Source organism: Symphalangus syndactylus, chromosome 9 (genome assembly GCF_028878055.3).
Source record: "Symphalangus syndactylus isolate Jambi chromosome 9, NHGRI_mSymSyn1-v2.1_pri, whole genome shotgun sequence".
NCBI classification, from domain to species: Eukaryota; Metazoa; Chordata; class Mammalia; order Primates; family Hylobatidae; genus Symphalangus; species Symphalangus syndactylus.
Window position 1 is genome coordinate 111,485,105 of NC_072431.2, and position 15,359 is coordinate 111,500,463.

The following is a 15,359-nucleotide window of genomic DNA, read 5'->3' on the forward strand; positions in this document are numbered from 1 at the left end:
TTCATAAATTGGAAATCCCCAAGTTGACGGTATTCAGAGATGGGGCCTTTGGGAAGTGACTACGTCATGGGATTAGTGCCCTTACAAAAGAAACCCAGGAGAGCTTGTGAGTCCCTTCTGCCATGTGAGGACACAGCTCTGTCTACAAACCAGGAAACAGACCCTCACCAGACACCCATTCAGCTGGTGCCTTGATCCTGGACTTTCCAGCTTACACAAATGAGAAATAAGTTTCTGGTGTTTGTAAGCTACCCGGTTAATGGCATGTTACAACAGCTCAAATAGTTGAAGACACCCTGATTCATAGCCAGTCTATCAGAAGTACAGGGGACCCTGAACTTGCTATTGGTATCTTAAGTTGGAGGCAGTCGTGAGACTGAGCCCTTAACCTGTGGGATGTGCAATAATGTTGGATAATTAGTGTCCACATTGAATTAAATTGTAGGATACCCAGTTGGTGTCTGCAGAGAATTAGAGAATTGCTTGGTTTGAAGACCCTCCACCCCAACATTTGGTTCAAAGTATTATGAATAGAGGAACAGTTTTCTTTTTAGGCAGAGATTTTTGTCTGTTTTGTTTTATAATATATCCCAAGCATCTAGAACACTGCCTGGTACAGAGTTGGTACTCAATAAATTATGAATGAATATGCATTGTGCCAGAATTTGTGCCAGGTACTGGGCATATAGTTGTGAAAAAGCGGAGTTGGTTCCTGGCCTCTTAGAACGTCCAGCCCAGCACCACACAGTCCAGTGATTTTTCTGCCTGCCTGGGCTGCCCTCTAACAAACATCAGAGTGCCTAATTGCTGAGCTCAGAGTAGACTTTCCTCTTAGCAGTGAGTACTTTTCAGATAGTCTTGTTTTTATGTTTTTTTAAATTCTAAAAAAATAGGAGGAGTGTAATGCATTCTATTTAGTCACTCTAAGTTAAAAGTCCACAATTTTCCTCAATACAGGGACAAAATAGTGTTGTCTTTAAAGCTCCAGGCCTGGTAGAGAGCCGAAAGAAGTCATGAGGTACATTCGTTTTACTTTTTATTTTTTTAAACCTAAAGGAAGATGGTTGTAATGTTTTATATACCGAAGAGTGAAAGGATGTGCAGCAAACATGTTTATTGCTGTCTTTTTTGTAAACTGGAATCCTTCATTTATGAGATCCTGACCTATTTCTTGAGATCTTCTGTGTGCTGTTTGTTGAAATGAATTTTTACATGGCTGAAACGCTTAAGAAAAGAGCTAAAATTGAGTGTACTGAGAGATTATCTGCTGGTTCAGCACACTTCAGATGTTATGTCAGCAACAATACTTTCTCTCACCCTGTTCTCACAGAGGCAATCACACCATCACGGGAAACTCCAAGGTTGAGAATATACCTGAAAAGTGGAAAGGATTCTGGAAGAATACTGCTGCACAGATATGAACAAAATGACTTTTAATAGCCCTTCAAAATCACAGACTCTTGGTCTAGATAATACAAACTCCTAAATCCCATTTGGCATCGTTTATTTAAAAAAATTCAATTGATAACATTTTGTGTATATACATCTTCTAGATAATTATTTTAATTCTTCACCTCACTTTGTTGTCAAATGTATTCTAACTTAAGTTTGATATTTCATCTGAATTTCCTTCCCCGCCCAAAAGTCATGCGGATATGAATTGTTTTGCCCCATAACCTTGTTGTCAGAAAAAAATTGATGAAAGGAAACTATCATGGAAATAGCTTTGATTAGTTATAAACAACTTCAGTGTGTCCTATAAGCCCATGATATGACACCAAGATCTACTCTGTAAGATTTAAAAAAAGTTTTCTTGCATGCGTGTGGCAGCAACCTTGTTTTAAGATTGGTGTATTGTGACATTCTCAACAAAACACAGAACAAAAGAAAATACAGGCCGGGCGTGGTGGCTCACACCTGTAATCCCAGCACTTTGGGAGGCTGAGGCAGGCAGATCACAAGGTCAGGAGTTCAAGACCAGCCTGGCCAACATAGTGAAACCCTGTCTCTACTAAAAATACAAAAATTAGCCGGGCATGATGGTGTGTGGCTGTAATCCCGGCTACTCGGGAGGCTGAGGCAGGAGAATCACTTGAACCCGGGAGGTGGAGGTTCAGTGAGCTGAGATCATTGCACTCTAGCCTGGGTAATAGAGTAAGGCTCCGTCTCAAAAAAAGAAAAGAAAAGGAAATACAGCTCAAGCAATGACCCTTATGCAAGATCTTCTGTAATGCCTGTGATAATTTATAAGGTGTTATTATTTGTGCTCTCACATCACCCAGTGTACACACCTCCATCATAGCATTTATGCAGATATGTATAATGTATTATAAACATTGAGGGCAATGCTTTCTTCCAGAAGGGTTCACAGCCACTTCCAAGGATACAACAAACAAACAGAGACAATATGCCCCAAGATGCCATACATTAAAAGTGTGGAGAATGAAAAAAATAAAAACACGGGTAGTAACAAAATGGAACCAGAGACAAAGCTAAAATGCATACAAGAATGACCTTCACATTTGCTACAGCTGGGCCATGAATTTGTCTCTAAACTGACCACCTCCTTGGTCCCACAATTCATGGTATCTGAAGATAAAATATCAATCCAGTACTCTAGAGAAGTAAAACTATTCCTGGAATGGAGATCAGATTGGAATGTCTCCCAGGGATGCTTATAAAGAGCACATTGTGTTATGTGAGGAGCAGTGTCCTTGACAGTATCCCTGACCAGGTGACCAGTGCAGAGGGATGCCTCTGATGGCAGCACAACAAAGAGCAATTTGCTGAGCTACAGCAATGCTTCTAGGGTGGAGGACTGTCTTGGTGATCATGGCTTAGCAATGTTTTATCTCCAGCACCGAGTATAGTAATTGGCATATAGCAAGTGTCAAGAAGTGTTTGTTGAGTGAATGTCTAATGGACAAGACCCAGTTTAAGGTCTCCCTCTAGGGCGGCTCCCCTGATTACCAAGACCTGATGTCCTGCTCCCCAGCTGTGCATCTTTTTGTTAAGGATGTCCTGCTCCCCAGCTAGGCATCCTTTTGTTAAGCTGTTAAGTGGTACAGCTATGGAATATTTATTCTACTGTTGGGTTAAACTGCCATTTTCTACCACCTACCATGATTTCTAATAAACTGCCCTTTAGATATTTTTGTGTTAAATTTCCCACATCTTCTCCAAATATGGGAGTGAGGCCAGGGGTGTTTGTTCATACACACTTGGTGGTGGTGGTAGTGGTGGTTCGTCAAGAAAGTCCTGTACTGACCACACTGAGAGGTCAGTCCTCAGGTAACCTTATGAGTGCTATTGGCTTAGACTCCTACATCCAGGTTGTCCCTCAGAGCAGAGGCAGGGCTGGTAATGGTGCCAGAGTAGGCCTTTGCCATCAGCTTCTGTGCTGAGCACTGGGAAGACCTAGACACAGGCCACAGTAGTATCAGCATTAAAAGGGACTCTGCACTGAATTAGCAGCTACTGATTAGGGGCTCTTTACACTCCTGTTGGGAGATTGGAGTTGGGTTGAGTGCATAGGTTGGAGTTCAGTTATTTTTAGCTGCCAGAGTTAGAGCCCTAGGAGTGAGGCCTGATGTAAAAGTCTTTCTTCCTGGTGGTTGCCCCCACCTGTCATTTCTGACTTTCATCTCCCTGTTATCATTGAAATTGAAAAGTCATTTTAAAGCAGGAGCTTGGTCCCATAAGCAGCTTTTTTTAAATTTTTTTTTTGAGATAGAGTCTTGCACTGTCGCCCAGGCTGGAGTGCAGTGGCACAATCCCAGCTCACTGCAAGCTCCACCTCCCGGGTTCATGCCATTCTCCTGTCTCAGCCTCTCGAGTAGCTGTGACTACAGGCACCTGCCACCACGCCCGGCTAATTTTTTCGTATTTCTAGTTGAGATGGGGTTTCACCATTTTAGCCAGGATGGTCTTGATCTCCTGACCTCATAATCTGCCTGCCTCGGCCTCCCAAAGTGCTGGGATTACAGGCATGAGCCACCACGCCCGGCCCTCCATGAGCAGCTTCCTACCTGCCTAGTCATGATGATGTCTTCTTCATCGTGAAGAAGTTGTGATGAAGATAACTGTTCATCTTCTGCTGTGTAACTTTACCTTTTTCTTTTTTCAACAGCAATGGCACTGTCAGATCTAGGACAGGAAACTGGGAAAGGCATTGTAGTGGCTAACAATACAAATTCGGGAAACAATCCTGGCCCCACCACAAACAAGTTACTTATTTTTTCTGTGCCTCAATTTCCTTGTCTGTAAAAGTGGATAATAATTGTATCTAGATCATAGAGTTATTGTGAAGAGTAAATGAGTTAACACGTACAAGGTGTGCAGAAGAGTATCTACATGTAAATAAACATGTAAATATTTGCTAATAATAATAATAATGGTCATAGAAATTATCCTATTCAAACAGAGGAAATAGTAGAGCTAGTAAATCAACATTACATTGATTTACTAAAATATTGATTACCTACTATATGTCAGGGTCTTTTCTAGGTCAGTAAAAACAATGTTGACTGTGAGAGACACAATCCCTTTTCTCATGGAGCTTACGGATGAGTGGCGCACAGACATTAAACTAACAATTACACAAGTATATAAGGCAACTCTTCTATTAGGAAGTTGAGCCTTGACCCAGATTTCAGACAATCTTATGACTTCCAGAACGTGGTAGGAATAGTGCCCCCACCCTTTTTTTAAAAGCGAGTGTTCTGGTTACCTAATGCTATTTAGCAAGCTGCCCTCAAAATTGGTGACTTAAGGTAACAATCATTTATTTGCTCAGAATTCCGCAGTTGGGGCAGGGCTTAGCAGGGATGGTGCATCTCTGTTCTGTGTAGCAGCTGCTAGGGTGGCTTCCCCAGGGCTGGAGGACCCACTTCCAAGCTGGGTCACTCATATGCTGGCTGTTACTGGCTGGGAGCTCCGCTGGGACCTCTCCTTCATGTGGCTAAGTTGGGCTTCTTACAGCATGGTAGCTGGATCCTTTGAACAGGAGCACCCCAAGAGGATAGGCCACAATGTGTAAGCATTTATTAAGGCTCTGCTTGCATTGTACTTGTTAATGTCCCATTGGCAAAAGCCAGTCACTCAGCCAAGTCCAGTCAATGTGGAAGGGGACTACGCAAAGGTAGGAATTCTGAAAGGTGAGAATCAATTAGGTCTACTAAAATAATTGGCTACCACAGAGAGAAAGGCTAAGTATACATTTTCTAAAAAATTTTGTGTTCTTTTTTTTTCTTTAATCACGTATGCTATGTCCTCTCTCTCAAATATCCAAGAAGTCACACAGGTGAAAAGTAAGGTCTCTTGTGAATCAAAGCCCTTTGGAGAGTGGTTAAAATTTTTGTTATAGGCCTCATAATTTAGGAGCAATATTATTCTATGAAAGCAGAAGTTTACTGTGGTTAAAAGTATGGTGAAGGCCGGGCGCGGTGGCTCAAGCCTGTAATCCCAGCACTTTGGGAGGCCGAGGCGGGCGGATCACGAGGTCAGGAGATCGAGACCATCCTGGCTAACACGGTGAAACCCCGTCTCTACTAAAAATACAAAAAAAATTAGCTGGGCGTGTTGGCGGGCGCCTGTAGTCCCAGCTACTCGGGAGGCTGAGGCAGGAGAATGGCGTGAACCCGGGAGGTGGAGCTTGCAGTGAGCCGAGATCGCGCCACTGCACTCTAGCCTGGGCGACAGAGCAAGACTCCGTCTCAGAAAAAAAAAAAAAAAAAAAAAAAAAAGTGTGGTGAAGACAGTTACTGAAATCGTATTATTTTCTTTTTTTTTTTTTTTTTGAGACGGAGTCTCGCTCTGTCGTCGCCCAGGCTGGAATGCAGTGGTGCAATCTCGGCTCACTGCAAGCTCCGCCTCCCGGGTTCACGCCATTCTCCTGCCTCAGCCTCTCCGAGTAGCTGGGACTACAGGCGCCCGCCACCACACCCGGCTAATTTTTTTTTTTGTATTTTTAGTAGAGATGGGGTTTCACCGTGGTCTCGATCCCCTGACCTTGTGATCCGCCCGCCTTGGCCTCCCAAAGTGCTGGGATTACAAGCGTGAGCCACCGCGCCCGGCCATATTATTTTCACACAGAGAACTGGAGCTTTGCTTGTGAAAAGAATGACAAAGTAGGAGTGTCTCGGGGTTGTCTGAATGGTGTAAATGTGTAGACATTCAAATTTGTTGTCAAGAGGAATCAAACCATGCTCAGGAAAATGCCACTGGATGTCCAGTTTGAAGTGCAGTGAGAAAGACAAGTGGGAGAAAGAGCAGCAATGCAATATTGGAAAGACTAGCAGTAAGGAGACTGCAGGTTCAGGAGAGTGGAACGGCTCAGCACTGAGGCTGTGAAAGGTGAGTGTGTGCTGCAGCTGTCCTTACTAGACTGAAAGCTCCTTAAGGGGAAGGGCTGTGTCTGGCTTGTTGACTCAACATGGACCCCACTGCCTGACACAGAGAAGGCACTCTAAGTGTTTGATGAATGGATGCATTTAAAGAAACGCAGAATTGGAAACCATTCCCTCTCTTTAAGATTCTGGTGCCATAATTAGAGTAACCTTAAAAAATATGGCGCTTTGGCTGGGCGCGGTGGCTCACGCCTGTAATCCCAGCACTTTGGGAGGCCGAGGCGGGTGGATCACAAGGTCAGGAGTTCGAGACCAGCCTGGCCAAGATGGTGAAACCCCCGTCTCTACTAAAAATAAAAAATTAGCCGGGCGTAGTGGCAGGCGCCTGCAGTCCCAGCTACTTGGGAGGCTGAGGCAGAAGAATTCCTTGAACCTGGGAGGCGGAGGTTGCAGTGAGCCGAGATCGTGCGACTGCACTCTAGCCTGGGTGACAGAGCGAGACTCCATCTCAAAAAAAAAAAAAAAAAAAAAAAAAAAAAAAATATATATATATATATATATATATATATATATATATATATATATGGCGCTCCACTGATTAAAATCCTTTAATGGTTTCTCATTTCACCTAGATATCCACATGACTTTCTTCTTCTTTCAGGTCTGTGCTCAAGAGAGGCCTCCCACACTACCAAGACATCCTCGCCACTTTTTTTTTCTTTTTTTTGAGACACAATTTCTGTTACCCAGGCTGTAGTGCAGTGGCACGGCACGATCTCAGCTCACTACAACCTCTGCCTCTCAGGTTCAAGCAATTTTCATGCCTCAGCTTCCCAAGTAACTGGGATTATAGGCGTGCACCACCACGCTCTGTTAATTTTTGTACTTTTTGGTAAAGACAGGGTTTCACTATGTTGGCCAGGCTGGTCTCAAACTCCTGAGCTCAGGCAATCCACCTGCCTTGGTCTCCCAACATGCTGGGATTACAGGCGTTACTCACCGTGCCCAGCCATCCTCACCACTTTATATATCTCACTTGTTTCTTCTTTATAGCATTTATCCTCACATGACCTGTATCTTTCTTTTCTTATGGTCTGCCTCACCCATTTAGACTGTAAGATCCTTGAAAGCAGGAACTTTTTTTTTTTTTTTTGGAACGAAGTTTCACTCTTGTTGCCCAGGCTAGAGTGCAATGGCGTGATCTCGGCTCACTGCAACCTCTGCCTCCCGGGTTCAAGCAATTCTCCTGCCTCAGCCTCCTGAGTAGCTGGGATTACAGGCGCCTGCCACCACGACCAGCTAATTTTTGTATATTTAGTAGAGACGGGGTTTCACCATGTTGACCAGGCTGGTCTTGAACTTCTGACCTCAGGTGATCCACCCGCCTCAGCCTCCCAAAGTGCTGGGATTACAGGCGTGAGCCACCACACCCGGCGAATGCAGGAACTTTGTTTTGTTCACTGTGGTAGCCCCAGCTCCTAGAGTGATTCCTGACATGTAGAAGTTGCTCAGAGTTGAATGAATGAGTGAATGTACCAGCCAATGGAGAGCTAGAGTTGCTTTAGTTTCATCTGACTGGAGGCCAAGACCCTGAGACTGTGGGATGTGGGTATCCGTGTGGGCTTCTATAGCCATGTCTCTCCCACTTGACTAGTAAGAGGAGCTGGTCTGACAGTGCCAAGAGCCCAGGCCCTCCTGTTCTGGGAAGTACTATTGCCTGTCTGCGATTGTGAGATTGAGGGCCCGGATACCGTAAGGTTCTTATGGTTTGGAGATGGTGCAGAAGGCAGCCCCATCAGTCTTTAAAGTAGCCAGAGAAGTTTTCTAAGTTTCAACCCAGGACTCTTGACTGAATGCGTTCAAGAAATTGAAGGAAAGGCCCTGTGTTTGGGCAAATAGGCAAGGAGAGAGTGGTAGATGAGATTAGAGAGATGGACAAGAACTTCTGTAAAACTGACCAAACAAGGGAGTTTATTCTTAATTTGATGAGCATTGCTAAAGGATTTAAGCAGGGGAGTGACATGATCAGGTTTGTTTGTGTTTTGAATATTTTTTCCCTTTTCTTTTCTTTATTATTATTTTTTTTTAGAGACAGGGTATCGCCCTGTTACCTGGGCTGGAGGGCTGGAGTGCAGTGGCATAATCATGGCTTACTGCAGCCTTGGACTTCTGGGCTCAAGCAGTCCTCTTTCCTCAGTCTTTCAAGTAGCTGGGATCACGGGCACATATCACCATGCCTGGCTAAGTTATTTATTTTTTTATAGAGACAGGGTCTCACTTTGTTACCCAGCCTGGTCTCAAACTTCTGGTCTCAAGCAGTCTTCCTGCCTTGGCCTCCTAACATGCTAGGATTACAGGCATGTGAAATATTTTCTCTAGTTGCAGTGTGATTGGATTGGAGGGGACGAGTGAATTAGGGAGAAAAGAAAGAATAATATTCCAGAAAGAATAGCACGAACATCAAGGAACTCAATATACTGATGTATTGGGGTGGGGGAAAGGGTAGGAAGTTCAATGTTGCTGGTACAAGGCTGGGACTAAAGAGGTGGTGGAAGGCAAGGCAGGTTAAGTAAGTTAGAAGGCATTCCTGTGCCTTTCTTCTTAATGTTTATAAGAAATTTCAGGATAGACCACTATAAGATTTGTGATTTACACAGATCAGCATTGCTGAATTGAAATAAAGTTTTCACACAAACCACCAATGATATGAATGTCAGTGCTTGGAATTACAGTAATCATCTCCTAAACTCTTAAAAATTAGATCCTTGAAAGAGTTAAGAGTTAATTAGATTCAAGAAATCAGCACATAGTGGGAGAAGTTAACCAGTCCTAGAAGCAGGAGTTGAAAATAATAGAGGGTAAATTATAGTTGGAAGATTTTAAAGTGAATTTACAGGGTGTAGTTTATGGATACATCATCATGTTTACACTGTAATGTATAGAACAGAAGTGCTCAACTGGTGTCCCAATTGCAGGTATGATTACCAAGAATTTGAAAAGATTATAATTAAAAAATCTTTTTTTTTTTTTTTTGAGATGGAGTCTCGCTCTGTCGCCCAGGCTGGAGTGCAGTGGCGCAATCTCGGCTCACTGCAAGCTCCGCCTCCCGGGTTCATGCCATTCTCCTGCCTCAGCCTCTCCGAGTAGCTGGGACTACAGGTGCCCGCCACCACGCCCGGCTAATTTTTTTGTATTTTTAGTAGAGACGGGGTTTCACCGTGGTCTCGATCTCCTGACCTCATGATCCGCCCGCCTCGGCCTCCCAAAGTGCTGGGATTACAAGCGTGAGCCACCGCGCCTGGCTGTATAATTAAAAAATCTTAATCAGGCCTACGAGGTGGCTCACATCTGTAATCCCAGCACTTTGGGAGGTAGAGGCTGGTGGGTCACCTGAGGTCAGGAGTTCGATACCAGCCTTGCCAACATGGCAAAACCCTGTCTCTACTAAAAATACAAAAATTAGCCGGGCATGGTGGCACTTGCCTGTAATCCCAGCTACTGGGGAGGCTGAGGCAGGAGAATTGCTTGAACCAGGGAGGTGGAGGTTGCAGTGAGCCAAGATCGTGCCACTGCACTCCAGCCTGGGTGACAGAGTGAGACTCCATCTCAAAAAAAAAAAAAATCTTAATCAGAAGCTGTGTGTGGTGGTTCACACCTGTAATTCCAGCACTTTGGGAGGCCGAGGCTGGAGGACTGCTTGAGGCCAAGAGTTTGAGACCAGCCTGGGTAATACAGTGAGACCCTGTCTCTAATTAAAAAAAAAAAATCTTAGAAATCGTATAGCTATTTTATCATGAAACCTTAATGTCATAAAGGTTATATTTACAGAAATATGCTCAATTTCCTCATCAAAAAAATCTGAAAATATTTTACTTGGATATGTAGCCAAAATCAACGTTATTTTCCCCAATACTTTTTTTTTATTTATATTATTATATATAATTATAAAGAAAAAATAAGGAATTTTTTTTCACCAAGCTCTTCATAGGCCTCCCCTCAGATTTACCCCCATGTGTTCTGCAAATATTAGAATTTTATCTTTTTGCCATGACATAATGAAGTTGGGAAGCAGTAGGAGGTTAACTTACCTAAAAAGTAAATAAAATGATATCATTAGAAAATAGGAGGAGTGCATTAGGTTGGATTCACCCAGAGCAGATACTGTCACAAGGATTTGGAATGCTAGTATTTTGGAGATGATCCCAAGAATTACCAGTAGGGGAGTGAAGAAGTGACACAAGGATGGGAAGGAAACCAGCAGAGGACGGGTTGATAGGCAGGGTACCCCTCTGGGCAGCCTAGGATCAGTCTTGGTGGGGAGCGTTGGGGAGACAGTGTAGTACACACGTCAAAGTTGTTTCACCCTAGGGGTGAGAAAACATGTTTACCTACTTTTTTTTAAATATCATTTTCATTATGCTCAGTAGCATAAATTCCCTCACTTTAGACCTGTATATGGTCAGAGAAAGCAATGTCGCAGTTCTTGCAGTAAGAAGTTTTTGGATATATGAAACACGCAACTAAATTTATGTGTCTCTAGATTTTCATTCTATCACCACTAAATAACTTTTATGATTTGGCATCAGACCTAGGACTGCCTATAGAAAAGAGTATGTTTTGTCTTGTCCAGTTGATGCTGCCCCCAAATATCTCTTGAGTCAGTGAACTTCTGTCCCTTCATTCAGGCTGCCAACGTCCTTTGCACTGCATCAGTAAACTGCTAACTGCTTTCCACTTTTCTGCTTTTGCCATCCCCACTAGTCCATTCTTGCTCACAGCAGCCACAATGACCTTCATAAAATGAACATCAAATATGTCACTTCCTAACTAACTCTTCAGGGGTTTTTCATTGAATGGTGAATCCACATACAGTTCTTAAATGGTTTACTGTTGTCCTTGCTCGGGCCTCCTTATCTTCCTTTCACCAACTCCATTGGATTTTCACCTCCACTGGACTTCTAGCAACCCTAAAAAAAAATATAAAAGCCCTGCTATTGGGCCTTTGTACATGCTCTTTCCTCAGTTTGGATCACAGACCTAGAATATTTTTCCATCAAGTCTTCATGTGTTTGTTTCCTTTCTGTCTTTCTGGACTCAGTTTAATTGTCCTTTCCTCAGATAGGCCTTTCTTTTTCTTTTTTTTTCTTTTCTTTTTCTCTTTCTTTCTCTCTTTCTCTCTCTCTCTCTTTCTCTCTTTCTTTCTTTTGACAGTCTTGCTCTGTCGCCCAGGCTGGAGTGCAGTGGCGTGATCTAGGCTCACTGCAAGCTCTGCCTCCTGGGTTCACACCATTCTCCCGCCTCAGCCTCCCGAGTAGCTCGGACTACAGGCGCCCGCCACCTCGCCTGGCTAATTTTTTGTATTTTTAGTAGAGACGGGGTTTCACTGTGTTAGCCAGGATGGTCTCGATCTCCTGACTTCGTGATTCGCCCGCCTCGGCCTCCCAAAGTGCTGGGATTACAGGTGTGAGCCACCGCGCCCGGCCAGATAGGTCTTTCTTGACGCCCTCACAACCCTCTCCCTCCCTACTGTTTCTCTGGAGAACTCTGACTAATACAACTTTCCCCAAATGCCAAAACAAAATGAGGTGTCCCAGCTATACTCTCTCTCAGAATTTCATATTTTTCCTTCTGAGCAAGTCTCTGGACCAGGCAACCACAGCCTCTGGCTTCGCTTGCTTTTCCCTTAGATCAGGTAGGTACTCTGCCCTCCAACTGCTTTTCCCTTAGAGCAGGAGTCTCAAAATCTTAAAGAAAGAAGGGCTTTCAGGGGGCCAGACAGGTTATATAAGTGAGTGGGTGGAAACAGTGGCAAACTGGAGAGCACATGGCGGCTATTCACAATTCTGGCTATTTGTTGTTGGACTTGGCTAGATTTATTGATTTTTCCCCCAAGAGATCAGGAATCCTGATTTTTTTTTTTTTGAGACGGAGTCTCGCTCTGTCGCCCAGGCTGGAGTGCAGTGGCACAATCTCGGCTCACTGCAAGCTCCGCCTCCCAGGTTCACGCCATTCTCCTGCCTCAGCCTCTCCGAGTAGCTGGGACTACAGGTGCCCGCCACCACGCCTGGCTAATTTTTTTGTATTTTTAGTAGAGACAGGGTTTCACTGTGGTCTCGATCTCCTGATGTCGTGATCCACCCGCCTCGGCCTCCCAAAGTGCTGGGATTACAAGCGTGAGCCACCGCGCCCGGCCTGGGAATCCTGATTTTTTAAAAAATTTCTTTTTATTAACTTTATAGAGAGAGGGTCTTGCTATGTTGGCTGGGCTCATCTTGAACTCCTGGCCTCAAGCAATCCTCCTGACTCATCTTCCCAAATGCTGGAATTACAGACATGAGCCACTGAGCCCAGCCAGAATCCGGGTTTTCATGTGAGATCTCATTTCTAACCGTTGGAATTAAAAGAAACACACAAACAACAAAACCCTGAGCAGAGTAGCCAAAAACAATCTTGGAAAAAAAAAAAAGAATAAAGTTCTTATACTTTCTGATTTCAAAAAGTATTACAAAGCTATAGTAATCAAAACAGTGTGGTACTAGTGTAAAGACAGACATACAGACTGATGGAATACAATAGAAATCCCAGAAATAAATCCTTGCATAAATGATTAAATGATATTCAATAAGTATGTCAATACCATTCAGTGAGGAAAGGGCAGTCTTTTCAACAAATGCTGTTGCTAAAATCTGGGTATCCACATGCAAAAAATTGAAGTTGGAGCCTTACCTTACGTAGTACAGAAAATGAACTCAAGACCAGGCACAGTGTCTCACACCTGTAATGCCAGCACTTTGGGAGGCTGAGGCAGGAGGATTGCTTGAGCCCAGGAGTTCAAGATCAGCCTGGGCAACATAGCAAGACCTCTGTCTCTTTAAAAAAAAATTAGCTAGGCTTGGTGGGACATGCCTGTAGTCCCAGCTACTTGGGAGGCTGAGGTGGGAGGATTGTTTGAGTCTGGGTGGTCAAGCTGCAGTAAGCTGTGATGCAATCACTGCACTCCAGCCTGGGCGACAGAGCAAGACTCTGTCTCACAAAAACAAAACCAAAACAAAAACAAAACAAAAAAAACCACGCCTCAAAAATGGATCAAAGACCTAAACATAAGACCTAAAACTATAAAACTCTTAGAAGAAAACATTTGGGAAAAGCTTCATGACAGATTTGGCAATGTTTTCTTGGATATAACACCAAAAAACAGGCAGCAAAAGTAAAAATAGGTAAATTGAAGTACTTCAAAATTAAGTTTTGTGCATCCAGGGATACAGCCAGCAAGCAGAGTGAAAAGCACCCTATGAAATGGGAATCTTATATTTGATCAGAGGTCAATATCCAGAATATATAAAGAACCCCTACAACAAAACAAAAAACCAAATTACCCCATTAAAAAAGGGACGAAGTACTTGAATAGACATTTCTCCAAATACATACAAATGGACAAGAAGCTTATGAAAAGATCAACATCACTAATCATTAGGGAAATACAAAGCAAATCAACATCACTAATCATTAGGGAAATACAAAGCAAAACCACAATGAGATACCATCTCACACCCATTAGGATGGCTGCTATAAAAAAAAGTAACAAGCGGCTGGGCGCGGTGGCTCACGCCTGTAATCCCAGCACTTGGGAGGCCGAGGTGGGCAGATCACAAGGTCAGGAGTTCGAGACCAGCCTGGCCAATATGGTGAAACTCCATCTCTTCTAAAAAAAAAAAAAAATACAAAAATTAGCCGGGTGTAGTGGCAGGCACCTGTAGTCCCAGCTACTCGGGAGGCTGAGGGAGGAGAATCGCCTTAACCCGCGAGGTGGAGGTTGCAGGGAGCCGAGGTTGCAGGGAGCCGAGATCGTGCCACTGCACTCCAGCCTGGGTAACAGAGCAAGACTCCATCTCAAAAAAAGAAAAAAAAAAAAAAAGTGTTAGCAAGAATGTGGAGAAGTTGGAACTCTTGTACACTATTGGTAGAAATGTAAAACCATCCAGCTGCTATGGAAAACAGTGTGACAGTTCCTCAAAATATTAAAAATGGAATTACCATGTAATCCAGCAATTTCACTTCTGTGTATATATTCAAAATAATTGAAAGAAGAATTTTTAAAAATTGTTTCACATTAAAAACAAATTTCAATGGCTTTAGGGGTACAAATGGTTTTTGGTTTCATGGATGAATTGTATAATGGTGAAGTCTGAAATTCTAGTGTACCTATCACCCAAGTAGTAGTTACACGCAATATGTAGTTTTTTAAAATCTCTCATCTTCCTCCCACTCTCTCCGCTTCTGAATCTCCAATGTCCATTATACCACTCTGTATGCCTTTACATCTTTACATACCCAAAGCTTAGCTGCCAATTATAAGTGAGAACATGTGATATTTGGTTTTCCATTCCTGAGTTACTTCACTTAGAAAAATGGCCTCCAGTTCCATTCAAGTTGCTGCAAAAGACATTATTTCATTATTCTTTATGGCTGAGTAGTATTCCACGGTGTATATGTACCACCATTTCTTTATGCACTCATCAGTTCATGGGCATTTAGGTTGGTTCCATGTTTTTGCAATTGCAAATTGCAAAAAGAGGATCTCGAAGAGATATTTATACACTCATGTTCATAGTAGCATTATTCACAATAGCCAAATGGTGGAATATCCACGGATGGATGAATGGATAAAGTATGGTGTGTACATGCAATGGAGTGTTACTCAGCTTTAAAAAGGAACTTTTTACACAGGATACAATGTGGATGAAACTTGAGGACATTATATTAAGTGAAATAAGCCAGTCACAAAAGGGCAAATACTGCCTGATTTTACTTATATGAGGTACCTAGAGTGGTCAGACTCATGAAAACTGTAAGTAGAATGGTGGTTGCCAGGTGTTGGGGGAGGGAAAATGGGAGCTATTTAATTGATAGAGTTTTTTTTTTTTTTTGAGACAGAGTCTTGCTCTGTCGCCCAGGCTGGAGTGCAGGGGAGTGATCTTGGCTCACTGCAAGCTCTACCTCCCGGGTTCAAGC